Source organism: Gymnoscopelus braueri, assembly GCF_963280865.1.
Source record: "Gymnoscopelus braueri genome assembly, chromosome: 17".
NCBI classification, from domain to species: Eukaryota; Metazoa; Chordata; class Actinopteri; order Myctophiformes; family Myctophidae; genus Gymnoscopelus; species Gymnoscopelus braueri.
Window position 1 is genome coordinate 14617653 of NC_137617.1, and position 12051 is coordinate 14629703.

The 12051-nt window shown below is 39.8% G+C and overlaps 1 pseudogene across 1 annotated transcript in view; it reads right to left on the minus strand.

Moving 5' to 3' along the window:
- Positions 1 to 4172, minus strand: part of LOC308104990 (integrin alpha-M-like) — a 29155-nt pseudogene extending 24983 nt beyond the window's left edge. Inside the window, exons 1-6 of the transcript XR_013935010.1 lie at positions 4118 to 4172; positions 2225 to 2327; positions 1607 to 1704; positions 1056 to 1126; positions 609 to 723; positions 178 to 305 (exon numbers count right to left, since the gene is read on the minus strand). The product of XR_013935010.1 is annotated as an integrin alpha-M-like (transcript). The remainder of the gene's footprint in view (positions 1 to 177; positions 306 to 608; positions 724 to 1055; positions 1127 to 1606; positions 1705 to 2224; positions 2328 to 4117) is intronic.
- Between the last annotated feature and the right edge of the window lie 7879 nt (positions 4173 to 12051).

Consider the following 12051-nt stretch of genomic DNA (forward strand, 5'->3'; position numbering starts at 1 on the left):
ATGATGCTATGTCACATCTATCGTTCTATAATTGTGCAGAAAAAAGCGATGGAAATTGTTATGTGCGATCAGCATGTTTTCATCAGCATAGAAAATATGGCACAGTTTGGAAGAAAACTGACTTATCTTTAAAGTTAGAATTTGACTTTTCCATTTGGCCAATTCTACGAGTCCCACCTGTGTAGAATTATCCAATAGTGAGCTAATCATTCTTTTCACAAATGTCTTCATTGTGGTGAATTCAGCGGGTTTAACGCTGCCTGAGCCATCCAGTAAGAATGCAATATCTGCTGCCTCTGGACACTCTGTTAAAAAATGTATTAGAAGAAAAGATTATGGGCATGCTCTTCTTTTATTTGTTCCATTCTAAAGCTTTTCAGCAATTTTTACACAACTTACAACATACAATTTTCTTAAGCATTTTCATATTTATGTATGTGCGTATATAATAATAAATGTACTATATAATGTTCAACTTGTCTGTTGCGGGCGTGTGGATTGTGCCTAAATATGAACATGTGGGAGGGGCCAGTTTAGCTAAAAATGACACAAATCACCCATGGGGTGTAATTTGCAGTCAGTACTTCTATTTAAATCAATACATTTACCTTCAAGAGATGATGGCGCAGATAATCCAACAATGTAATTTGCACTTATCTCTAAGCATAAACCGTTGAGTGTGGTGATAGTTTTGCACTCTCTTGGAATGGTTGGACCACATGCCTGCAACGGGAGAACAGAATGTCTGAATTCAAAATGGAAGATTTAGTTTTGTGGAGAAATTACGCTGTCACACAGTGTAAGGTTAGGAATGAATGCAAATTAAAAAAGAGAACACATGTGAAATAGAGAAAATAAATCGGAAAGTTTTCCTCCAGAAGCCAGTTAATGAATTTTGTAAATAAATTATAATAAACTTAATGTTTAGGAATATTTTAACTTTGGAATAATAACCATTATTTCCCTGAAAGATTTATGTTGACATGATTGTTTCAAAACAACAAGTAGACTCTAACTTTGACACAGCATAACATAACTGTAGTTAATTAACTCACAATTGTCTTTCCTGTGGTAGGGTCATTTGTCATTGTCAAGCCAAGGGACATGTTGACTGCAAACTCTGGCACTGCATTAATATAACATAAGGAAGATGTAAAGATAAATGTCAGCATATTAAATTATATTGTGCTATTGTAATTTTACAATCATAGGTTAAAAAAACACATTAATAATATCTGCAGAAATAAACAGAAAAACTACAGTCACAACTAAAATCCCTTCCCTGTTACATCAAGTGTAACATTCAGTACTGTATCTTTCTTTAATAGTCTGCGGCCATATTATGTCAATAAATAAATACACAGCAAATAAATACTTTTCATTATTACACATCCAGTATGACTGTAAAGGTTCTAAAATCTGATATTCACCACTTGCACAAAGTGATACTTGCTCTTATGAATGTTACTTTTTTTAAACTGAAGTTGTAATATTTACAGCTGAGACCATTTGTGTGGTATAATAATGAACATCATGTAATGATGATAATAGCGTTATAATTATTTTTTAATGAAGCCTTTATATTGATTTTAATGTTGTTGCCTACCTTCAATAGACATGGGACTACATGACTCTGTAGAACATTTATATATTTGTCCGCTCCTGTCTTGTGAAAGGGGTGCAAGGGGTGCACTGACCAGTAAGCTAAGGAGAGCAATCCGTGACAAGAAAAGTGTTAACAAATTATTGAAAACATCCAGAAATGTTATCTTCTGATGCTTATGCACTGGCTATTAATGGATGTTACTGTAAATTTATTTATCATAGTGAGAAGTGCAAATGTTGTATTATAAAATATGTCAAGTATGTGAGTGTTTTAGACTTGTGTTCAATCACACAAATCCATTAGCCTGGAATCCAGGCGGAGGCGCTCGTTCAGCATCTTCTTTTTTTTTCACTTTGCTTGTCTGTCTGCCAGTCATCCTGTTTGAGCCGGATTTCCAAACGTCACCTGTGTTGGCACGACATCGCTGATTGGATAGTGCTCAACGAATCACAGTAGAAAGTGACTAGAATTTTACATTGGAAGGCTCTGTCCCGCCCACAGACCAATCAGAATCCTTGGCTGCCCCTTTCAAATAGGATGAAAGCCAGGCAGGCGGACAAGCAAAGTGAAAAAAAAAACGGATTCCAGGGTACGATTTCATGCTCTCCCTTTATTTACCTTGATTGTCTTTGAACCACCTTGTATCCAAATCCATCACCAGGCGAACTCAAGGATTTCCACACCACAGGATCAATGTTAAAACCAAATGCAACTTGGAACACTGAGAAAAACAAGGAACAACAGCTCACCAAGGTAATAATTAGGACATGTTATGTTATGTTATGTCCATACCAGCAGCCTGTACTACTGTATCCATTCATGCAGGTGATGGTGAAGACTGAAACTTCATGTGTGAAGGAATACAAGTTCCTTGTTGGATACAAGTTCCTTGGGAGAGAAGCTGTAAGAGTTGTCAATGAGTTATTACTTCAAACACTCTGACATTTTGGCCTATAACTCTTGAACCGGTCGTACAATATAAAAAAAAGAATTGGATCATAATGCCTAGTTATTTATGCCAGACAAAATTTTCCGTCATTTTGCCTTTTCTGCATTTCATCAGATTTCCCATATTCCATTCCAATTGGCGATGACCTATTAGTTTATGATGTTCTTAAAGGGATATTTCACTTTCAAAAAAACCCTAACCCTAACCCTAACCCTTTTAAAAATAAATGAAAAAAGTTATCGAAAAAACACGGCCCCCTCGCGTATTAGGAGGGCAGTGTGAGTCACCAGAGCCAAGGACGGGTGTTTTTGATGAATCGAACGGGTTAAAAATGGAGTTTGAAGTTACAATGGGTTTGTATAGGAAGGGGGCGTGTCTGATAAAATGAATATCAAATATCTAAATAATGAATCAAGCAACTTAAAAACTGTCTGGGGGGCTCACTAAAGCCTGAGTAGACGATAAAATGAGCAAAAGTTCCCTTTAAGTATGCCATATTACCAATACTTTTACAGATCACAAAGTTCAGCTACTACTGAACTACTGAAGCAGCATGTTGCTTCAGTAGTTGTTGTGTGGGGTTATATTTTGGAAAATTGGAGCTTGAGATGTACAAGCTTTTTAAAAATAAAGTAATGGTAGATCTACAAGCTCATAACGTGTCACATTGTAGAAGAGGCATTGCAGGTTGCAGATCCGTGCCTGCCCTGAATTTGTTAATGTGTGCAACTTACATCGCTTGTAGGTGGGCTCTTGTTTATGTTTATTCAGCTTTCAGCATGATCACAGATGTTTAAAAAGACAGGTGCCATTAAAACACTGAATTATTTTGCTGATTACAATATAATCAGCAAAATGCAATTGCCTATCTAAAAATCTAATATCCTAAAACACAAATCTAAAATCATATCATATCATTTAAAAGTCTGCACATATATGGGATTGGTGATTTCTTGTATCTCTCAGTTCAGCATGCTAGAGTGTCCAGGTCGTCTCCATTCCTTGTTTGGCGACCAGAGATCTCCTTCCTGAGGCTGGGTAGCCAGTTTCTGAAGTTGGACTTAAACAGCTTCCTGGCAAAGTCGAGACACAGTTAAGTGCGCCTCTCTGCTAGGGTGCACATGTGAGGGTGCGGAGAGCCTCTGTGTATCCCGAGTACCTCCGGGCCAAGTATGATTTTGCAAGCCAGTTTCTGAACTCTTTCCAGTCTTTTAGTCTGGTCGACAGTCAAGGAACTGTGCCAGACAGGGACTGCATACTCCAGCACCGGGAGCACGTAGCCTGTGTAGATCGAAACCTATTCATTGCATGGACCCCAAATTTCTTCAGGCGACATAGGCCAAAAAGCTTTCTATTGGCTGAGGTCAACATATAGTCCACCTGGCTCAAGTCAGCTTGAATGGTGACCCCCAGAACCTTTACTGTGTCACAGACTTCTAGTATGTTTTGGTCAATGGAAAGTGTTGGCAGGGCCGTTTTTTGTCTCATGAAAGTGACATGTACAACTTTGCATTTGCTTGGATTGAGTTTCATTTTGTGCTTGTTTACCCAGATGTCCAGACCATTCAGGGTCTGTTGGAGGGTGCAAGGTACCGTGGGCCTCCACGACTGGGCCATAGTCATATCATCCACATATTTCCAGTGGTTTGTCTCTATACCGGATCTGAGCACTGAGCAGTAAATATACCACCAAAGATATTTATGGCCGCTCGCGGGTGTCCGGGAGCGGACACTAATTCCCGGGAGACTCCCGGAACTTCCGGGAGAGGTGGGAAGTGCATGGTGTGGCGAAGGCTTAAAGCTTTGTCCACACCAAGCAGCACTTATAGGTTAAACTATAAATGCCAGTGAGGCTGAGGCACTGGTGCCTGCCGACTGTGTGCTGACTGTGCTCTGATTACCTGGCTCTGCCCTAATTTGCCCAGTACCTTCAATCAATCAATCAATCAATCAATCAATCAATCAAAGAATACAACAAAACAAAATATTTTCTTGCAAGTAAAACATAATGTAGTGTAATTAATGCTAATTAAAAAGATTAATTAAAGTTAATCTTTTGCGATTGCAAAAGCCCTCACTCTCAGATTTTTTTTTCTCTCTCTGATTATTTTTTCTGTGTGAAAGTTCAGAAGGCGGGTCCTACACTGACATTTTCAGAAATGGCCACCACCTGCTCTTATTTTACCAGTAACTCAGGTTCTAGACCACCTAGGATCTTGTTTCCAGTGGCTAATCCTATATTTTCAAGGAAAGGGAAAACAGTGGTACTGATTACAATATGCTAGCAGCGACCTAATTACACATATCTGGCACCCAGGGATCTAAATAATAGTAAAAACATATATTATTTATACACATTTTCCTGAATTGCAGAATCAGCCAAAGACATGCGCAGATGTGGAGCGGTGGCCAGGGAGCCATGACCTCCCTGATAAAAATTACTGGCCACCTCACTGGCCACCGTCTCCAGTCACAGACTTTTTTTGTTGTTGCAATTTGCATGAATTTTGTAATAATTTGGCCAAAACTAGGAAATGTACCAAAATTTGTCAAATCTCCATAAATGCTATAGCCTAGGGATCTATTGCCCGTTCGACACTGGCCTACTCGGGAACAATGCAAGTTGTGAATGCATACCCCACCCGGTTTTGTAATAGGCCTACTCGTTGTACCCGTTGTCAGAGTACCTGTTGTACCCGTCTGCCTGTGTCCCTTTTACGCCCATATATCGAGATCCCTGATGTCAATATACTCACAGAGGATCACACGAGGCAAGACAAGGCGTGACCCATGCTCTCCTGTGATGAACAACTCTGAAAAAGTGTTCTATTTCCTATTCACAGTGAATTAATAGCTGCTTCATGGAATAGAGCATCCATCACAGTGGAGCTTCAGTGGTGATGTTTCTACAGTTAATACAACAGTTGTGGACTGGGCCTTAGTTAAATTACATTCTTGTTTTGAGTTAACAATGGTCTTACCTGACAGGTAAACTGCGAGAGAAAGTGTCCATCCCATTGTAGTAGTCAACAGGATGAAAATGTTTTCATTGGTGAAACTGCATCTGGCATAGAGAGAGTTTGAAATCAAAACGCAGAAATAGTACTATGACTGCTGTCTTAATGTTGTTACTTGTACTGGCTCACATGCATCTAGCCAACCGAGACAGACTGTTGGTTCACACAATTTACAAATGCTTCCAAAATGCAGTCTGTGCAGCAGAAGCGCTGGGAAAATTAGCGCAGATGTAAAGAAGACGTACACCAACCCACACTTACGTGCGCCAACCCACACTCTGTTGCATTTTTTGCAGTTGTGTAAATTTGTCCTACTGTATTAAGCATTTCCATTAATGTAATGCAGTATAATACAGTATGTATTCAAAGTTTGTCCCACCATAGAATAATGTGTTATAAACCTCCCAGACAAATTTGAATTATAAAAAAGTATGCAAAATGGTTTAAAAAATAGCAGTATTTCATCTACTTACTTTGCTCTGAACCCTAGGGGCTTAAACACCTGCGTTCTCACTGGGATCCGCGAGGTCACACTGAGCTTCTCATGTGAAAAGACACGTTTTAACTCAACACAGCTAATGTTTGTGTCCAGAATCATTGCGCCGTGGCAGCCTACTCACGCACAAAATATATGACACAAAAAATAGTACCATGTGACAGAGGGGTCAAAATTGAACGAAACCTGCTCTATATGGTAGAAATAGATCAACAATACAAATGACGCTAATTTTTTTAATTAATCAATTTTTAATGAGCGGCCCCCACCAAATCTACTAATCTACCGGAACTACTTCATATTTATCAGAAACAGACCATAACTCTGACCACGGGACTCGGGCAATCAATTAATACCTTTGCAACCACTACATTAATGGTAAGTATTTCCTACAGAAAATACTCAAAAAATCTGAACTAACCCTTTAACTGTGTTTTTTGTGCATGTTAAAAGTGGGAAAATGGAAAAAGTAGTGTACTGATGATGTTTTACTTACAATGTATAAATACTCTGTTAGAAGTAAGCTTCCTGTGTTTAGAATTTTACTTGAGTAAAAGTGCAAAAGTATTGGCATCAGAATATACTTACAGTACAAACATAAAAGTACCCGAATTTTTCTAATGTTTTCAAAAATTGCAGATCTACAAGTTCACAACACGTTGCATCACAACGTGTTATGAGCTTTTAGATAGGCTATATTAAAATAGACTAGAAAATGGGGCTTAATTGGTTGATGTAGGTTTTGTAATAACAATCTAAATCTATAAAGTAACTAGTAACTTAAGTTTTCAAATAATTGTAGTGGAGTATAATTTAACCTCTGAGATGTAGTGTAGAAGTATAAAGTATTGAAATACTCAAGTAATGTAAAAGTATCTCAAAATGCTACTTACCTTACGCAAGTACAGTGTGTGTGTCTATTAATTTGTAGCAGAGCAGCACATGTATGTTACTGTAACAGACAACTGGGAACTGCTCCAAATTGTGTCGTCTATAAGGACTAGTACTTGTCTATAAAAGGCTACGTATTCTAAGCTTAGATTTTGATTGGTTTAGACATGCTGCAAGATGCAGAGATTACCTATGTAGGCTTTATCCAAAAATCTTTTGGGCAAGAAGACATGCTAGTGTTGTTCATCTGGCAGCTGGCAATGGGCTTATTCAGCACCATGAGAGAGGTGCAGTGGCGCGGGAAGGGGGGGCTATGGGGGCTGCAGCCCCCCTGGTGGTGGGAAGCAAAAGAAAATGTATTTAAAAAATACATATCATTTTTAAAGTCTATACACACACATATATATTAAAACAATTATGTATTTAACTTTGGGGAATAAAATATTTGCTGAAAAATGTGGAAAAAAAAGTCCCCCCACCCAGCCCAGCCCCCCTTGGAATAAATGACTTCCAGCGCGCCTGGATAGGTGTGAAAATGAACATTCAATAACCTACATTAAAGCTGTAAAATAAATAAATAAACAATCAACTTTTTCACTCCCCTTATTTGCTGAAATGGCACTGCCAAAAGTTGAATCAAAAAGAATGTGCTGCAGGCACATGCACACATAAGAGGCAACCAGTGCCCGAGCACCTGCCCGATTGCCACCATATAGGAGAAAGTGCCCTTTTTTATGCTTACATAATCTTTCTCACTTACCTCTCTTGCCGAACCACAGTTTCACTCTGTCCTCCTCTCATTCGATGAATCTATGAATCTCATCCTGTGTTAATAATCCAATCCAATCCACTTTATTTATCGAGCACATTTAAAACAACAGTGCTGAACCAAAGTGCTGTACACTCAGTAAAAAAATACTAAAATAAACAAGAGAACGCACAAAAAACAGGACAACATTTTACACAATGCCTGGAGGAATCAGCAGCTTCTCAATCTGAATTTTCAAACGCCAAGGAGAACAAGTGAGTTTTCAAACGTGATTTAAACATAGGCAGGGTTAGAGACGCTCTAACATGGGGAGGAAGCTCGTTCCACAGTGTGGGCGCTATGAAGGAAAATTATCTATCTCCCCGTGTTTTCAACTTTGTTGCTGGGACCTTAAGGAGTGACTGGTCAGTAGACCTCAAGACCCTTGTAGCGTTATTGGGAGGTAGAAGTTCAGATATGTACAGTGGTGCCAGCCCATTTAAAGACTTAAAGACAAACATTAAAGTCTTAAACTGAATCATGTAACGAACAGGGAGCCAGTTTAGGGAGGCAAGATCAGAAAGGGTTACAGCAGACTTGACTTTGGCTATAAGAGCCTCAGCTGATAAAAGCTCCACTATAAGCAACAACTCTTGCTCCATCTCTCTCTCTCTCTCTCTCTCTCTCTCTCTCTCTCTCTCTCTCTCTCTCTCTCTCTCTCTATCTCTCTCTCTCTCTCTCTCTCTCTCTCTCTCTCTCTCTCTCTCTCTGAAATCCTGCTTAGGGCCCCAAAAAGGCTTTGGTCACAATGTTACAAATGTACACATATGCCATATACAAACATTATCACCAAAACGACAGTGTCATGAAACTCTAAAAGAGATCAATATAGTGTAGTCTTAGCTGAAAAAGGAAGTGTTTTTTGTTATTCAGTGATAACAGCTTGTGGTGAAGTAGTCAGGAAACGTTCAGTGCTGTGGTAAGTAAGCTTATTAATGGTTGGTTGACAGTCATTGGCAAATAAATTTAAATTCAACTCAGAGTGACAGCACTACAAAACAACCCTGTGCAAAAACAACCACACATGCACAAGATAGAGGTGTTAGCCATAACCACAAAGCTTTCTCGCTGCACACTGTTTTTTAAGAGAGAGCTTCTGGGAAGTCAGAGATTACCTGATACCAGACTTCACTCCTCTCACGCGAGCCTCGTCATAGAAACACAGAATTTTCCACTGTGCTTCATAGGCCGTCTGGTGAACCAAGAAAAAGTGCCCAGAAAATGCTTCAGCTTTAATGATTGTCACCCAACAAAATTAACATTTGTTCTGATCTACTCATGAGACATGCCGTGACATTAACACATCGTTATATTGTAATTAACATTGTATAATATACCATGTTATGTACTCATTCTGAGCTGTAATGCATCTACTGTAGTATTGTACATTTCTTTTGCATTATTTGAAATTTTGGGGGCAGGGCAGTATTTTAATTGATTCCTACCGTTTGGGGTCAAAGCATTTTTTCCCCTCTCATTACACAGTAGGTTCTGACATTTTTAATGTATGAAACATGTGTTGAGCAAAATGTACCATATGTATTGTGTTTGGTGACAATCATTAAAGTTGAAGCTTTTTTTTCTTTTTAAAGGTTTGCTTTATTTCAAGGTCTAAATTTAGATTTGAGTATACTAATGCCTCAATACTTGTCTCATTATGTTATGTACTGTACATGAGATTTTGTGTTGTCAAAATGAATATTAATACATTTATAAGCAAAACGATCAACAATAGATTTTCGTGTTTTTTTTATTCACATTTATACACATTTAAATACAATAAAGGCAATAGGCTAAAATGTACATGCAATTGGAGACAGCGCTTAATAATTCAAGGCTCTTGACTAAACCTAATCCAGCAGGTGCAGGTCATTGCAATCAAGCTGGTTGACAGTCATTGGCAATGGCAATATTGGTTGGTCTCAAAATACATTGATGTTTCACCAAGTCAACAAATATACATGATCTGAGGTACAAAAAGCTATATTAACAAAATATTGACTTACAAGCAATGATTCAATGAAGACTACAAGCAAGATGAATGTAGATGCATCTTTGAAGATTTGCAGCCCTAGTACCCAACACATACAGTATATACCACTGCCCGCTATTTCATTTGAATCAACTTATAGGTTTCTAAAATAGACAAACTTCACCATAGTGACAAAGATTGAGGTGGCGACACCATAGAGTTGACACAGTCTGAAACAGAGGCTGTCTCTAATGTCATGTCTCATGTCGCACACATGGCCACAATGCTTCCCTGTGAAATGGTGTCTCATGGTGCGCGGAGGAAATCTGAATTGCATGCTTTTTTGTGGCGAGAGTATGTTTTGCCCCCTGTCCGTCCGTTTCGGCCTGGCGGAGACAGTATGTTTTGCCCCCTGTCCGTCCGTCCGTGTGTCCGTGTGTCCGTCCGTCCGTCCGTCCGTCATTCTGTCATTTTGTGTACAGCTAATCTCTGGCACCGTTGGCTTGATCGCAGAGAAACTGTGCACACACACTCCCTGGATGCCAGAGCAGAACCTCTGCCCCAAATTTTTCACCTGGGCCTGTTATAGCGCCACCAGGAGGCCGACTTGTGCAAAACCCATTTTTGGACAGTACTCCTACAGATTTTGGCCAAAAATCCCGCAAATCGGTACACAGTATCTCTATAGTCATTAAAAGAAATGGCTAATTTCAGATTTTTCATATTACATCCTGATTGGCAGAAATTGCCTTTCAAAGTTTGCAGGAGTACTCCGAAATTTTGCACACTCATTCCCATTAGGCCAAGGAAGAAATGCCATTTGAAAATGTTCAAATCAGCCTCATGGTCGCGCTGTAACAGGGCGATTCGTGTTTTTACCTATAACTGCACCGATCAGTGTAAAACTTTGTATGCACACTCTCTAGAGGCCAAGGAAAAACCTTTGCCCTGCATTTTTCACATTTGCCTTTTATAGCGCCACCAGGAGGCAGACTTATGTAAATCAATTTTTTTGATATTAAGCATTCAGATTTGATCAAAAATTCATGCAAATCGGTACACATGATCTCTATAGTCATGTGATCAAAACGAATCTGTTAGATTTTTCATATTCCATCCTGATTGGCTAACATTGACATGTAATGTTTGCAGGAGTGGCCCGTTTTGAACAAAATGCCGCGAATCATGAACGCAGCGTCCGATTGCGGTGAAACTTTGAATGCACATTTGCACTACGTTGAGGAACAAATGCCACCCTTTTAACATTGGCCTGTTATAGCGCCACCAGCAGGTCAAATTTAGCAAAACACATTTTTAGAACAAAATGCCTCAAATCATGAATGCATGTCCGATTGCCGTGCACGGCCTAGGAATAAATCGCACCCTTTTCACATTGGCCTATTATAGTGCCACCAGGAGGCCAAAATAACCTACCTGACCTGGCGGAGACCTGTGCTCCGAGGAGCACTTTTTCTAGTTTTTATTCTATTTTTTACCATATACCTTGCTTGATCAGCAAAAAAAAAACTCCAGGTCCAAGAAGGAAAAATGCAGTTGCAGTCTCAACTCTCTGACTGTTTAATATAGTAATATAATGTACAAAGCCCAGATAGACGAGGGCCCAGGGTACATCCACAATCATTGGTTTGGACCTATTTGATCACTCCGATCAAATACTGTAGGTCCAAACCAATGATGCATGATGGATGTTAGTCAGCCAGACTTCCGTGGTGCAGGTTCTTATCCACAGGGACCCTTTTCCTCTCATTGGTGACTTTACCACTGCACCACCCGAGCGCCATTAAACATGTTCAGTGACTGTTTCTGGCTCTGAAAACTAAGGCTGATGTGAATCTATAGTATGTTGTGTTGTGACTGCCGATGAAGTTATTGAGTTTGCTATTTCCTTTAAAGTTCAAGCTAGAGGTTTGGGCTTTGACATGACAGTGTCTGGGATTGTGGCTGTATACTGTCTACTGTATGTGTACTCAACCTGGACAAGACCGAGCTGATGTTCCTCCCGGGGAAGGGCTGTCCGCACCGAGACATGGCCATCACCATTGATAATGCTGTGGTGACCTCAACTCGGACTGCAAAGAATCTGGGTGTGACCCTGGACGATCAACTGACGTTCTCGGCAAACATCGCATCAGTGACGAGGTCCTGCAGATTCCTGCTCTACAACATCAGGAGGATTCGCCCCTTCCTCACGGAGAAGGCAGCCCAGGTGCTCATCCAGGCTCTCGTCATCTCCCGCCTGGACTACTGCAACTCCCTCCTTGCTGGTGCTCCGGCATCTGCCATCAAACCCC